Below are 17,692 nucleotides of genomic sequence, written 5' to 3'. Positions count from 1 at the left end.
ACGACACAAAGTCTTGTTTGACAGAAACTTATCATATTATTATTCTGGCATAGAAGCCAATATATAAAATGCAAAATAACTAAACTCCTGAAAATAAGGGTATGACTTAAGCAACTAATCACTGCAAAATCTCCACCTAACAGACTCAATCAAACTTACCAAAAGCAAATGCTATGACACGTTTGTAGTACAATCACATATAGACGTTGCCAGCTTTTATTCAAAATATAAAAACAACCACCTAAGTTTAAGATTAACCAACACATCCCCCCTTAATCTTAAACTCGTGTAGACAAGTTCTTAACTCCCAGCAAAATCCGCATCTTCTCAAATCTGCTGGTCACCAAGGCTTTAGTCAGTATATCTGCTTTCTGTTCAGCACTGTTGATATACTCCAGAATTATGTCCCCGCGTTCAACGCATTCCCTTATGAAGTGATATTTAACATGAATGTGTTTGCTTCTTCCATAAAACACGGCATTCTTGGCCAAATCTATATTTGATTTGTTGTCAATAAACAACACTACGTGTCCAATGCACTTCCCAATTAGCTGACTTAGCAAATTTTGAATTCAGATTGCTTGACAAGCCGCTGCGGTAGCAGCCATAAACTCTGCCTCACATGAGGACAATGCAACACATCTCTGCTTTTGAGAAACCCAAGTAATTAAGCTCTCGTTTAAATAGAAACACATATCTCCAATACTTCGTCTATCTTTTATATTCCCCGCCAGATTACTGTTCGTGAAGCCTGTCAAAAGATTATTTCCACTATCCTTGGTGTATACTAATCCCAGCTACAATATTCTTTGTACATACCTTAGAATTCACTTTACTGCATTTTGATGCTTTACTGTGGGTCTTTTCATGAATCCACTTGCCACACCCACCGAGTATGCAATGTCCGTCCTGGTGTGGACAAGATACCTCAATCCCCCAATGATGCTCATGTAGTATGTTGCATCAACAGTTTTACCTCCCTCGTCTTTATCAAGGGCATCTTTAGAGTCCATAGAAAATTTTACTGGATTACAACCTTTCAGTCCTGTATTTTCTATTATCTTTTTAGCATAACCCGTTTGCCTAAGCTTTATACATCCTCGATTCTGCTCTACCTCAATTCCCAAATAATAGCTTAGCTTTCCCATGTTTGTCATTTCGAATTTTCTGTTCATCTGTTGTTTGAACTTTTCGATCATGTCAGTGTTACTCCCAGTCACCAAGAGATCATCTACGTACACATCAATGATCAATTTGTCATCTCATTCTTATTTCATGTAAACAACATGTTCTGATGGGCATTTTTTAAAACCCAAACTCTCGAGACTAGCACTCAGCTTTGCATACCAAGTGTGTGGCGCTTGACGAAGGCCATACAATGCCTTCAAACGTTTATACACCAAATGTTTTTTTCCTTCCTTTTCATACCATTCAGGTTGAGCAACATATACGTCTTCAACTATTTCCCCATTCAAAAAGGCTGTCTTGACATCTTAGTGATGAACCTCCCACTCACTCTTTGCTGCCAATGCCAGTAGTAATCGCATTGATTCAAGTCTCGTTACCGAGGAAAACACCTCATCATAATCAACTATGTGTTCCTGTGCGTAGCCTTTAGCTACTAACCTCGCTTTCTGCTTCACAATATTTCTCTCAGCATTCTTTTTTAATTTGAATATCCATTTCAAGCCAAAGACCTTTTTTCCCACTGATAATTCGGTTAATCTCTAAGTATTATTTTCTTCGATTGACTGCATTTCTCTGTCCATTGTTGTTTTCCAGTTTCGTTCGTTGACATCATGTGTAAAATTTATTGGTTCTTCTACTCCCATAAAGAACAATTTTTCATCTAGATGCACTTCATCAGTCTCATTATATATTTCATAAAGGTTCCTGGTTTTTCTTGGTTCTACGTTATCATCATAGTTATCTGAGTTTAGGTCATGTGTAGCGTGTTATGACCTTGGAGACTTGATGGTTTCAGACTGGGAATCTGACACATGTGAGCCTGTTGAGATGTCATTATTTGTATCTCCTTCATCAGCATCAACACAAACATTGTCTTCTTCACTTACAACAGCACCATCAACTGTAATCGTACTGGTATTAAGAGAAGAATTCCCTTCCTTACATTCCCATGGCCAGGATTTTCTCTCTTCAAATGTCACGTCTCTGCTCACCCAAATCTTATTATTTACTGGATCATATAAACGATACCCCTTCGTACCAGGCTCTTTACCCAAATTTATAACCTGTATGCTCCTGTCATCTAACTTGCTAGTGTGCTGACTCGGAATTTTCATGTGTGTTACACATCCAAAAATTCTGATGTGACCCAGATGTGGTTTTCTTCCAATCCATGCTTCATATGGTGTAACACCCGTTAGAGCTCGCGTAGGAAGCCTATTCAATAAAATAGACGTAGTTTCTAACAGCTTCACCCCACAAAAATCTCGGCAATTTTGTCTCCTTTAAACAGCTCCTCGCCATCTCTACCACTGTCCGGTTTCTTCGTTCCACAACCCCATTTTGTTGTGGCGTATATGGGGTTGTGTAGTGTCTTTTTATACCAGTTTTTTCACAAAACAACTTGAAATCATTTGAACCAAATTCACCTCCTATGTCTGTTCTGAAAATCTTTACTTTTCTTACTTCACCCCTCTCAACTAGAGCACATAAATTCTTGAAAGCTGACAAAGCTTCATCTTTTTTCTTCAAGAAGTATACCCGCATGTAACGACTGTAATCGTCTAACAAGAGAAAAAAATATCTCTTACCTGAGGCTGTCTCTGGTACTATTGGACCACACAAGTCCCCGTGAATTAGCTCGAGTACTTTCTTCGCTGCATAATTTGTCTTCGAGGGAAACTGCTTCCTAGTTTTCTTCGAAAATAAACAACATTTGCACACCTCGTCTGGAGGTTTTATTACGGGCATTCTATTCACCATGTTATCTTTATTCATCAATGACAGTGTGTGCTAGTTTACATGACCCATACGAATATGCCATAACTTGGATTCATCCACTTGCTTCGACAATAAACAGACAGGTTGCGTGGTATTAATAATAATCTTATAAAGGCGGTTTTGTGAACGTTTTACCTTCATAAGAAGTGTGTCTTGAGAGTCATACACCCACAACAATTCTCCCTTGATTAAAATTCTATTTCCCCCAGTTGGGAATATGTATGAACTTGATGATTTCATTAACAAAACACCTTAGTAGATTTAACTTAGTGAATTTTGTAGCACCCGACGGATGATCAATTATAGTCTCGACGGATGATTCAATATAGTCCCGACGGATGGCTAATTAATATACATCGGGTGAGTAGCTTATGTAACAATAAGTCATGTAGCACATTTCTGCAAATATCTTTGTATAGATTCTGTAGTAGCATATAAGTCATGTTGACTTTAATTAGATATGCAGAATAGATTGATTAATTATAAATATAAAATGTCTTGTAATTCTGCATAAGTGAAATGAAGTCAAGTGTCAAATAGCTACCCGACGGATGATCAACAAAGCTACCCAACGGATGATCAACAAACCCACCCGACGGATGACAAGCATTTACCCGACGGATGATCATTTCAAACATCTGTTGACAGTGACAACACAGTCACATGGGTTGGGTGTTTACAAAAGGAATTTGGAAGCCTGTTTTACAGGAAATGAAGAACAAAGAAGCATTACCATTTTCATGCAAGTTAAGAAGATTTTTAAAGTTGCTGGAATAGAGTAGTGAAGCAGCATGGAGTTTGACTTGATAGTTTTGTTTTATTATCCTGTCTTATTACCATGTAAACTTGGTGATATATAAACCAAGTGTAGCTAGTAGAACAAAAAACTAAGCAAATACTTTTAGAAGATAAATAGAAAAATCTGTAACTGTTAAGAATTTCTCTGTAGTTTGTTTGTTCACTTGTAAAGCAGCTGTGAGACAATTTGTTCTTCACAGAGTTCTTAATTCGATATATATATATATATATATATATATATATATATATATCTGGTGGATACTTTCAAATCCACCAGAAAGTTTTAAAGACTTGTATTTTTATTACTTTGTGTTTTTGATTTATTTAACTTGTAATTCCGCACCTTGTAAATCAAAATACTTATATATATAGTTTGAGTTAGAATATTTTATAGTTCAAGAAAAAGTTTACTAGAATTACATTAAACCCCCATTCTGTAATTCTTGCTGCATTATTAGGGACTAACAATTGGTATCGGAGTAAGCTCTTGAAGCACAAAGAGTTTAAAGATCACAACAAACAGCAAGATGAACAAGAAGGATGTTGGAGTCAAGATTCCTTTTCTGGACAAAGATAATTACCATCACTGGAAGGTAAAGATGCATCTTCATTTACTTTCTCAAGATGAGGCCTACGTGGATTGCACAGAGAGAGGTCCTCATGTACCAATGAGAGCTGCAACTGGAAATGAGCCATCAGTTCCCAAGCCAAGGCATGAATGGTCAAATCCTAATATTGAACAAGTCAGGAAAGACAAGAAGGCCATGAATATTCTGTTCAATTGAGTTGATGGTGACATGTTTGATAACATCATTTACTGCAAGACATCCAAGGAAGTTTGGGATACCATTCAACTATTCTGTGATGGCACCGAACAAGTTAGAGAAAACAAGATGCAGTTACTAATTCAGCAATATGAGCATTTTCACTGTGAAGAAGGTGAAACTCTCACTGATATCTTTAGTAGATTTCAAAAGCTACTAAATGCTTTGAAGCTGCATGGAAGAGTCTCCCAAACCAAAGATTCTAACCACAAATTCATGAGGTCTCTTCTAAAAGAATGGAAACCAATGACAGTCTCCTTGAGAAATTCACAAGAATACAAGGAGTTTACACTAGAGAGACTGTATGGCATTATAAAGACTTATGAGCTTGAAATAGAGCAAGATGAAAGAATGGAGAAAGGGAGGAAGAAAAGGAGGGTCCATTGCATTGGTTGCTGAGTTAGAGAAAGAGAAGGAGATGAAGATGGAAGCTGTTGAATCTACATCAAAGGTCTGTGAAAGCAAGGGTAAAGGGATGGTAGCTGATAATGAAGATCACTTGAGCCAAGATTACATGGATGATATTGATGAACATCTACTATTCCTATCCAGAAGATTTGCCAAGCTCAAATTCAAAAAGAATTTTGGAGCAACCAAGCCAAGTAGAAACCTGGTGGATAAATCCAAATTCAAATGTTTCAAATATGGCTTGGCAGGGCATTTTGCAAGTGAATGTAGAAAGTCTGATTCTAGCAAGAAGAAGTTTAACGCCCTCCAGACCCGGGGTATAAATTTGGGGGTTACTAGCTAATCACCAAACTTGTACAATCTGATTAACAAATAATAAAGAAATGAATCTAAACTCCTTTAACACTAACCAAGATCTTTTTAGGTTGAAGTATGAAAAATAAGAACCACTAATTACTTTATTAAAAACCAAATTCAAAATCTTACAAACTTTCTTTATTACAAACCATTGTCTAACCAGTTTTAAACTAATTTCATTTTTTATTCAAACACACACACTAACTATCTACACTCCACCTGTTCGGGCAACTCAAAGCTTTCTTCCTGGATTGGGATCAACACCTTGGGTATGAGAGGATCCCGAGACTTGACCCGCTTCTTTACCACTCGATTCCTGATGGGTTTCATATTCCTTTTTAACTGAAAATAATAAGGTGAATAACAACAAAAATGGGTGAGCCAAAAATTGCTCAATAAGTCCACAAAATATAAACAGTGTTTAAGCAGTTTGAGTGAATCGGTAACCTGGGTATATCTGCAAAGATATACCCCGTGAGAATAAAAAGAAGGCCATTGCTGGCGAGTACAAACGAACTAAACTGGACACAAGTTCGCATCTTTACCCTGCTGATCAGCCAGGATACAGTGCAGATCTATATCCCACTATATAGATCCAATCAGACACCCAGGCACTACGGCCCATCTCAAGGATCCGGTTATGTCCCGGTCCTTAGGAGTAAGTAAACTTAATCCCCAAAAGTATCATTATCCAGTCCATGAAGTAGCAATCAGAACAATCGGTATGCTTTGACATATTCTAATCACCAGAATATATCAATATATGTGAATAACAATTGGAATATGAACAATGAATTTGAAGGAAAAGGAGAAATCAAGAATCGAAAGGAAATATGAACAAGAATCAAAAGAGTGCAAAGGTGATAAGAATCTAAAAAAATATCACTATTCTGAAATTAGAAAAGGGGAAAAACTAGCCTTCTGCGTGACTCACTTCAATTGTATCACCTTTGTCTTTTACTGGCTCAACCTGCCTTGCTGGCTTAACTTCTCTTAGAAAATAGACTAGTTTAGTCATTCCGTACTTCAATTGCGTCTTGAACCGACTTCACATCGTTCCTATTGTCTACCCATGCGCTTATGACTGACTCGTATATTATATATTAACAAGTAAGACTTGATTAACCATATAATACACATAATCACATAAGTACATAATCATTTTTATAGTTAAAATAATTTTTAGACTCAAAATCGACTCGCTGATCGCTCAACAGATCATTATCTTACTCGTTTCCTATTTTTTCAGAATTTTTCGGACTCGTCTCGAAACACAATTCGACTGATAATCAAATAAATAACAAACTCAACTAATTTCTAGAATAAATTAGGTTGTAATATTATTTTTAATGAAAATAATTCATTTTTCTGAGTCAAAAAGCTTTCGTTTCGCTCGAATCAGACTAACGGTCTAATTAATATCAATTAAATACAGATAAATCAATTTATTATTCAATATAAATAATTATTACTATTTTTTAAACCCTAAAATAATTTTTAAATAATTATTTAAGAAATATCAGAATTAAAAATGATTTTTCTATAATTTCTGGAATTAAAATGAATTTATTATGATTTATTGAAAATCATTTGATTAATTGAAAATCATTTGATTAATTATCAAAATAATTAATCATTTTTAAAAAATTAATAAATAATAAATAAATAATTAATAAATAATAAATAATTGGGAAAATAATTAAATCCAATTTTTAGAAAATATTTCAGAATTATTTATAATATAAATCAATTAATTAAATAATTAATTAATCAATTTATAAAATAAATAAAACTGATTTTTATAATTAAAATAAAATAAAAATAAAAATAATTCCAGAAACACTTGTCAGAAAATGAATTATGACAATAACGGATCAAAGGCGGGTTGAAATTGGGTCAGAAACCGAGTTGCCAAGAACAATCCGGGTCGGGATGAACACATCGGAAAATTCCCAGATTCCGGTGGGTTCCCCGGACTCCGGCAACACCTGTTCTTGGTCAAACAAGTACTGTTTGGTACCGTTTTCAATCCTAAATCATTCTAAATCAATTCACCAACTTTAATCAACGGAAAAACAATCAGAATCATCTCTGAATCTGCAACTCCGACCAAATCGACTTCAAAATCTGGCCAAATATCGAAATCAAACATTTGTACATGAGACTCGATGCTGAATAGTGCAAATCAAAGCTTATAACACGTATAATCAAAGCCCTAACAATTCAAGAACCAAAGAGTCACCAAAATCACGAAGGTATGTTTTGTAAATTGAACATAAACCCTAGTAATCGAATATTACTATCCAGACATCGTTCATTCAATTAAACACCATGAATCTACTGTAAATCATCTAACAAAGCTATATCAATCATCAAAACATCATAATAACTCTAGAATCAAAAAGTCCTAATTCGAACATAAACCCTAGAAATCGAAAATAAAAAATGATGCATTAAAACATGAAATTGATATCAAAAACAGAAAGAACAGATGAAAACCTTTGATTTAAGTACTCGAACTGCTTGATTTGGTATATAAATCAGGTCAAAATCACCGATTGATTTTTCGACCCACAGCTGTTCTACCCGACCCGGTTTGCAGAGAATTTTAATTATTTTCTGATTTTTAATGATTAATTATAATTAATTAAATAAAAATTAGGCTATTTATAGTAGTGAAATTAATACTCCTAATTAAAATTAAGGCCCTAATTCTACACTTTTTAAAAGTAATAGGCCCCTAATTTTATAATTTTTGAGTATTAAAATTTAATTTACAATTATTTTATATATACAATACATATGCCAAAATTTTCCAAAAATTGTGAATAATGCAAAAATACAAAGAAATGGTATAAATGAAAGTCCTATAATTTTATAAAAATAAAAATATGATTTTTGTGGGGTTTTTAACACCCAATGGGGCCCGGAAAAGTCATTTTTCGCAAAACGAGAAAATTCATAAAATGCCTAGATGTTCAGAATATTGCGATGGTAAAAGTCGTTTGGTGAAAAATAAGGCCCATTGTTTTATTTGAAATACATGCTTTAAAATCATGATTCGGCTCGTAAAACTTTTGAAATGAAAGCTATAAATGAAAAATAAAATATCTGAAAAATATCTTAAAAATACTTGGACAACACAGAATGCACGTAACACATAGCAATTAGGGTTTGACTGTTAATTCCACATAAAGGACACATTAACACACATAATTTATTATAAATATGATATAATACATACGTAAATTTCCCAGACGTTACATCCTCCCCCCCTTAATATGATTCTGTCCTCAGAATCTTATTGAGAAAACAAATGAGGATATTTCTCTAACATTTCACTCTCAAGTTTTCAAGTTCATTCTTCAACCATAGGGTTTCTCCACAATACTCGCACTAGAAACACAGATTTATTTCTCAACACTTTCTCTCGCCGATCTAAAATTCTTATCGGCTGTTCTACAAAAGACAAATTAGGTTGGATATATGCCGGTTCATAGTCTATTACATGCCTAGAATCAGGATTATATCGCTTAAGTATCGACACGTGAAACACATTGTGAATATGTTGCATATGAGGCGGTAAAGCTAATTCGTACGCAACTTTTCCTACTTTATTTAAAATTTCAAATGGTTCGACGTATTGTGGCTTCAATTTACCCTTGTTGCCAAATCTGGTCAATCATTTCCATAGCGATATTTTGAGTAACACGTGCTCTCCTTCCTGGTATTCCATATCCTTTCTTTCTTGATCTGCATATTTGTGTTGTCTATTTTCCTGGTAGCTGATAATGAAGATCCATTGAGTCAAGATGACATGGATGTTATTGATGAACACTTAGCATTCTTATCCAGGAGGTTTTCCAAGCTCAAGTTCAAAAAGAACTTTGGAGCTGCTAAGCCAAATAGAAACATGGTGGATAAATCAAAATTCAAATGTTTCAAATGTGGCTTAGCTGGTCATTTTGCAAATGAATGCAGAAAGTCAGATTCCAAGAAAAAGTTTGAGCCTGTTGATTATAAACAGAAGTATTTTGAGTTGCTCAAGCAAAAGGAAAGGGCTTTCATAACACAAGAAAATGACTGGGCAATTACTGGACTAGATGAAGATGAAGATACAAGCTATGTCAACCTAGCCCTGATGGCCAAGTCTGACGAGAAAGAAACAAGTTCTTCACGTAATCAGGTAATCACAATAAATCTAGAACATTTAACTAAAGATGAGTGTAATGATGCAATAAATGATATGTCCACAGAATTATATCACTTGCGTGTTACTCTTAAGTCTCTCACCAAAGAAAATGCTAAAATTAAAGAAAACAATTTATTTTTAAGTGAGAGGAACAATGTGCTAGAGTCTTAGTTCATTGAATTTGAGAAATTAAAAATTGAGTGTAAGATTGCTAAGGAGGAATTAACTGAGTCCTTGAAGAAAGAAGAAATTTTGAAGAAGCAGCTTGATCGTGAACAAGAAGTGATCAAGGCATGGAAATCATCTAGAGATGTCCATGATCAAATCACCAAAATTCAAGGAATTGAGTCCTTTTGTGATGCATCCTGGAAGAAAAGTAAAGAGAAGCTGGAATCCAATTTGGTTGAAGGATTGCTAACAGATGTACTCGACGGATGATGAGAGTCATCCGTCGGATAATCAAAAAGATTATCCGTCGAGTGATATAAATCCTCATCCGTCGGCTGTGAGTAAACCTGTGAGTAAAGCCAAACTTGCCAAGTTAAATGAAAAATATGGATCAGTTTCAAAAAACTTTATTACAGGAGAATCAAGTCAAGTGAAGAAGGAGAAGAAAGTGAATGTTGGTCATCTGTCCATCAAACAATTGAATGACAGATTAGAAAAGATTGAGGTTAAAACAGAGGCTAAAAAGAAAAACAATAGAAATGGGAAAGTAAGAATTAACAAACATAACAACTACACACCTGATAAATATGCTCCTAGAAAAATCTGTGTTAAGTGTGGTAGTGTTAATCATCTGTCTGTTAATTGCAAAATTGCCATGCCTACTTCCATGACTGTACCTCCTTCTTTTCCCAACATGAGTGATATGCCTTCCATGCCTATGAATGCTATGTTTGCACATAATATGAATGCATAATTTGCTAATATGCCATTTACACCTAATCCTTATTATGCTGCATTTAGTATGCCTCAAATGCCATTTAGCATGCCCTACTAGAATAACATGTTTGCAAATAGCATGCCATTTCCTATTAATCAAAATGTGCATGATAATTATGCTTTAATGACTGGTTTCAAAGGTTCAACTCAGATGACTAAGGATGAATCTGATATCCCCAAGTCAAATGAGATAAAACCTAAGAAACAAAAGAAGAAAGCTAACAAGGCAGGACCCAAGGAACTTGGGTACCAAAATCAACTTGATTTGGTATTAATGTGTGCAGGGAAACAGAAAGAATCTGTGGTACTTGGATATTGGTTGTTTAAGATACATGACTGGAGATTCACCTTGCTCACAGAGTTCAAGGAGAGAGCTGGCCCAAGTATTACTTTTGAAGATGACAGCAAGGGTTATACTGTGGGATATAGCTTGATTTCTAAAGATAATGTCATCATTGAGGAGGTTGCCCTAGTGGATGGTCTCAAGCATAATTTGCTGAGTATCAGTCAGCTTTGTGACAAGGGCAATTCAATATCCTTCAATTCAGAAGCCTGTGTTGTGACAAACAAGAGGAGCAACAAAGTTGTTCTCACTGGAGTGAAAAAAGGAAATGTGTATCTAGCTGACTTCAACTCATCAAATGCAAAATATGTCACTTGCCTTCTCAGCAAAGCAATTCAAGATGAAAGTTGGCTAAGGCATAAGAAGCTGTCCCATCTAAACTTCAAGACTATGAATGAGCTTGTCAAGAAAGAACTGGTCAGAGGTATTCCTCAAGTGGAGTTTACAAAAGATGTACTGTGTGATGCTTGTCAAAAGGGAAAGCAAATCAAAGCATCATTCAGAAAGAAGCTTGATTCAACAATTGAAGAACCTTTGCAATTGCTACACATGGATTTGTTTAGACCAGTCAATGTGTTGTCCATCTCAAGGAAAAGATTTTGCCTAGTAATTGTGGATGATTTCTCAAAGTTCTCTTGGACATATTTCCTAAAGTCTAAAGATGAAGCTAGTGAAATCATCATCAATCACATAAGACAAGTCAACAATCATCCTAATTTTAAAGTAAGAAGAATCAGGAGTGACAATGGAACTGAGTTCAAGAATGCTGTGATGAGATCATTTTGTGAAGAAACTGGGATTATGCATGAATTTTCTGCAGCAAGGACTCCACAACAAAATGGAGTGGTAGAAAGAAAGAACAAATCCCTTATTGAAGCTGCAAGGACAATGCTTGAAGAATCAAAGTTACCAACATACTTTTGGGCTGAATCTGTGAACACTTCCTGCTACACTCAAAATATCTCTTTGGTGAATCAAGCAAAATGCATGAATCCCTACCAATTGTTCAAGAACAGGAAACCAACTCTAAATTTTCTTCATGTCTTTGGCTGCAAATGTTATATTTTGAAGAATCAAACTGATCAACATGGGAAGTTTGATGCTAAAGCAGATGAAGGAATTTTTGTTGGATATGCTGTGGGAAAAGCATATAGAGTCTACAATCTAAGAACCAACATTGTTGTAGAATCAATACATGTTGTTTTTGATGATAAAAAAAATTGAAGGACTGCAAGATGGAGATTTCCATGAAAGCCTCAAATTTGACAATGTGGAGATGGTTAGTGATGACAGTGATGATGAAAGTAATCAAGAAATTACAACTATGGATAATGCAGAAAAATCTACAACTAATGAAGCTAATAACTCAACATCCATCAAGTTACAAAATGCTTCATCCGTCGGGAGACAATCTGCATCATCCATCGGGAGACAATCAGCTTCATCCGTCGGAACTCAAAGTGCTTCATCCGTCGGGTCATTGAGAGAAGCTGAAAGTCAAGGTAGATCACTCATAGAAAGTTCCCCTTTCTCAAATCAAAGACTCACTAACTCAGGGGGAGTTTCTCATAATCAAAACTCAGTCACATATCAAGACAATAATGAGGCCTCTTCATCTAGAGCTAATCTGTCTCAACAAAGAAAATGGACAAGAGATCACCCCTATGAGCTAATTATTGGTGATGCATCTTCTAAAGTTCAGACAAGGAAAGAAACTCAAAATGAATGTATGTATAGCAACTTCCTTTCTAAGGAATAACCAAAGAAGGTTGAAGAAGCTCTGTTGGATCCTGATTGGACTTTAGCTATGCCGGAAGAGCTACACCTATTTGAAAGGAACAATGTTTGGAAGCTGGTACCCAAGCCTAAAGGAAAGAATCCAATTGACACCAAATGGGTATTCAGAAACAAGATGGATGAAAATGGCATAGTAGTCAGGAACAAAGATAGATTGGTTGCTAAGGGCTATTGTCAACAAGAAGGAATAGATTTTGATGAAACCTTTGCTCCTGTTACAAGACTTGAAGCCATCAGAATCTTCTTAGCCTATGCAGCCCATTCCAACTTCAAGGTCTATTAAATGGATGTCAAGAGTGCTTTTCTAAATAGAGATTTGGAGGAGGAAGTCTATGTCAGCCAACCTCCTGGTTTTGAAGACCCAAATTTCCCAAATCATGTTTACTATCTTTTGAAAGCACTCTATGGGCTGAAGCAAGCACCTAGAGCCTGGTATGTCACTTTATCAAAGTTCCTTTTGGAAAATCACTTCACAAGAGGTACTGTGGATAAAACTTTATTCTTTAGAAATGTTAATGGCTCTAGTATACTTTTTCAAATCTATGTAGATGATATTATATTTGGCTCTACAGATGAAAAACTTTTCAAAAAGTTTGCCAAATTGATGCAAAGTAAGTATGAAATGAGCATGATAGGAGAACTAACTTACTTTCTTGGTTTACAAGTTAAGCAAGTTAGTGATGGAATATTCATTAGTCAAACTAAATACATTCATGATCTTTTAAAGAAGTTTGATCTAATGGATTGCACATCTGCAAAAACTCCCATGACCACTACAACTAAGCTTGAATTAAACACTAATGAAAAGTCTGTGGATATTTCAAGTTATATGGGCATGGTTGGTTCACTTCTGTACTTAACAGCTAGTAGGCCAGATATAATATTTGCTACTTGTCTTTGTGCTAGATTTCAGGCTGATCCTAGAGAATCTCATTTAGTAGCTATTAAGAGAATTTTCAGATATCTCAAGGGAACATCAAAACTTGGCATTTGATACCCTAGAGATTTTGGTTTTGATCTAACTGGTTATTCATATACAGATTATGCAGGTTGTAGAATTGATAGAAATAGTACAACAGAAACCTGTCAATTTCTAGGAAACAAGCTTGTGTCTTGGTTGAGTAAAAAGCAAAATTCAGTTTCTACTTCTACAACAGAAGCTGAATATATTGCTGCTGGCAGTTGCTGTGCACGGATTTTGTGGATGAAAAACTAATTGCTAGACTATGGTCTGCAAGTGGAAAGAATTCCTATTTTCTGTGATAACACAAGTGCAATTACCATCACTGAAAATCCAGTACAACATTCAAGAACATAGCACATAGATATCAAGTACCATTTCATAAGGGAACATGTGATGAATGGTATATGGAACTACATTTTGTTCCAAGTGAAAAATAGCTTGCAGACATATTTACCAAGCCACTGGATGAATCCACCTTCTCAAGGTTGGTAAGTGAGTTAGGTATGCTTAAGTATTCTTGAATCTTTTCAGATATTTTGCAAGTTATAATGCAGCCAGAAATTTAATTGATTTTTCAGTCTTGGATGAAATTTTGGCTAAGTCAAAATTTACATCCCAACGGATGATCATTATCCACCAAGTTCGATCATCCGTCGGAATACAATTTGTTAATAAAATCAATTTTTTTCTGGAATATTTAATAACACGACAGATAACTGATTTATCCTCATCCGTCGAATTGTCTCATTCCTAGACGTTAATTCTATGAACATTATCCATCGAGTATACTTATGGTTTGTAAGCATAACACGACGGATAAATGATGGAATTTTTACAGTTTATTTTAAACGACTATTTTGGGCAATTTTCATTGGTCACTTTATTTTACTTTATTATTTTTGACAGTTATTTTCTGAGATGGTATAAAATCAATTTCAATTTTATTCATTTCTTTTATCATTCTTAATTCATCTGCTCTAATCTCTTTCTTTCTCAAAAGCAATTACCCTCTCTCTCTCTCTGTAATTTTTACTCTCTAACAATGGCACCAGTCGTCAAAATCATGTCTCAAACTGGCGTTATCTATGAGAAGAACAATTTCACAGCTCTAGTGAACAAGGGGATTCAATTGTCTGGCGACTACCACAAAATGATGGATTTTGTGCAAGGCTGTAAGCTCAACTATGCCATGCTAGAGTCTCCCACTATCTACTGTGAGGTTGTGGAGGAGATATGGACAACAGCAGTGTACAACTCAACTGACAAGACCATCACTTTCACTATTAAAGGTAAGAAATTCTGTGTTAATAGTGACATTGTTAACGCATGCTTTAGGATTCCTGATAATACTGTCACCACTCCACATACAGACACTGATATTGTTAACATGTTAAACTCCATAGGTTATGCACTCACCATCTCTAAATTAAGTGAAATTAGGATATTGGGTCTTAGGAAAGAATGGAGTTACCTGTGTGATGTAGTTACTAAGATATTTTCTGGTAAAATTAGCAATTTTGATTCTGTTAATATCTCCATGCTCAACATGCTTTACATGCTAGTAACTAATAAATACTTCAATTTTAGTGATCTAGTCGTGTTTGAGTTGGAGTTTAAGTTAGGGGAGCTTAATAAGAGGGGTAAGAGTGTGTATTATGCTAGTTTTTTCATGATGCTTGCTAACCACCTCTCTGAGGATATTGTGCTTGAGAACCCAACCAACAAGTTAAATTGTTGGGTTCAAGAAAGAAAAATTATTGCAGATCTCAATAGAGCAGATCACCACAAAGAGGTGCCACTCTTCTACTTTCCAGTAATTGAGGCACCTCAGGTAAGTGAGGTAATTTCAACTGTCTCTACTCTTCCAACCTCAAACATTTCTTTGCTTTCTAGTGCAGCAATGGAAACTGTGTCAATGACCCAACAGTTGCCTAACCAAGCTGCCAAACCATCAAAAGTTTTTAAATCCAAAGCTAAGAAAGCCCTCACTGATTTCTTTCAAAAGAGATCAGTTGTAAAATCCACCAAACCTAAAGAGGGGAGTGTGAAGGTGGGTAAGAAAGGTGAGGGACAGGGTGAAAATAAAAGAAGCCCTAAGGATAAAGATGGTGAGAAGAGTGTACCCAAACCCAGCCACACCACAGTTTCCCAACATACTGTGGTTGTTAATAAGGACAAAAGCTCAATTCTAGTTTCATCCTCCCAGAAGGATGTAACTATTGAAACAATCTCTCAACAAGGAGCACAGAACAAAAGGGGTAGGGACACAAGTTCACCTCAAACTTACACTAGAAAGAAGAAAACTAAAACCCTTGGGGATGCACAGGGTACGCACAGTGTAAACTGGAGCTAAAGACTCAGTCACTGCACCATCTAAAAGTCAAATTGATGTGACTCCAACAAATGTGGAGTCACATCCAAAATCTGTACAAATTAAAACACCTGAAACACCAAATTCTCCCACACAATCTTTGGATGTTGACATGATTCAATCATAACTATATTCTCCATCTTTAACTCTGTTGGAGAAGCCAAAAATCCATGCAAGTGAGCATCATCTTCTAGATGATCTGTTGGCTCACTTGCCATTTCTTTCGGAGAATGTTGAGACATATGTGCCAAAATTTTCATCAATCTGCACAGAGTCTAAAATAGTCTCCACTCCACACTCATTCATTTCTACTCACTCAATGGATATTGTTCATCCGTCGAGTAGTGATTGTATCCCGACGCATGTGCCTAACAGCAGTCATCCGTCGGATAGTCAAATTACTAACCCGATGGATATTTCTCATCCGTCGGGTGTCTCTGCACAATTCCAAAGTTCAACTATAGTCACAAGTGCAGATGACTTAGTAATTGTGCAATCACTATTAGGATTGAGGGAAGGTAGTGACTTGAGTGAGAGTCTGGGTTGCTCCAGGAAAAAGGAGAGAAAAAGAGTGATCCAATGCAGTCCATTTCTTCAGGACTGGCAAAAGTGAGTGTGAGGATTCCCACCTTAGATGGTGAAGGTGAGAGTGTGAGGGTGGGGAGCCAAGGTGAGACCTTGATGTAAGAAAAGAGAGAAAATAAGAGAAATACAGGTACTGGAGATATAAGGGTGGATGTCATTGTAAGTGAGTTAATGAATATCGAGGATGCAGACAGGGAGGGACTATCTCAGCAAACTCAAGCTGTTATAGATTCTACCTCCTTAGATGCTGAGACATTTACTCACCCTGTTCCAGCATATCAACTTCTAGCTGGACAGGGCAATGACAATGCAGAAAGAATGCTCAATTTGGTGCACACCACACAGTCCATGCAAAGAGTTATGAATGCCATCACAGCTTTGCCCTCAACCGCTGGTGATGTTGATTATGAGACTGGTGGCTCAGAAGAATTTTTTGGAGGTGAGGGTGGAGATAGTGAAGAAGAGCCATTGGACATAGGGGATAAGTAGGCCCTAGTTCCAGATCAAGCATGCCATCATGGGCCTTCTCCAAGAACTATGATGATCATCATTTTAAGACCACACTCATCCAACTTATCAGCCAAACACAGTCTGTACTACAATCAACCACAAATTCTAGCACCAAGAAGCTTCTGCAAGCACATCTTGCTTCTCTCCAACTACAGTAAATCTCAGGCTACCAACAAAGTCAAAATGTCTCCCTCATCAAAAATGAAGTTGATCAACTTAAGAAAGACATCTCTGACAAGTTGGAAGTTAAACTTCCAGAAGCCACAATGCTTGACATTAAAAGACAACTCAGGAAAAAATCTGATTTTGCAACCAAGGTGGATTTCTTGGACACAAGAATGGTTGCTATGGAAGCTTCTCTTACAGCAATCCATCTACACCAAGCTCAACAAACAAACTTGCTTCAAAAACTGGTGGCTGCACAGACCTCCTCCTCTACTCAACTTGCTGATAACAAAAAGGGGGAGAAAGAGAGTTCTAGAAGTGAGGGGGAGCAAAAAGTGCTTAACATTCAAGTGAGTAAAGCAATTATGCCAATAATTGCTTTAATAAAGCCACCAGCCAAATATAATATTGATCTGATAAATGAAGCAGCAACCACTTTGAGAGCAGCTGAGAAGAAGCAGTTTAG

The sequence above is a fragment of the Apium graveolens genome, chromosome 3 (assembly GCF_009905375.1).
Source record: "Apium graveolens cultivar Ventura chromosome 3, ASM990537v1, whole genome shotgun sequence".
NCBI classification, from domain to species: domain Eukaryota; kingdom Viridiplantae; phylum Streptophyta; class Magnoliopsida; order Apiales; family Apiaceae; genus Apium; species Apium graveolens.
The sequence above is the reverse complement of the archived record's forward strand: the minus strand, read 5'-3'. Positions refer to the sequence as shown.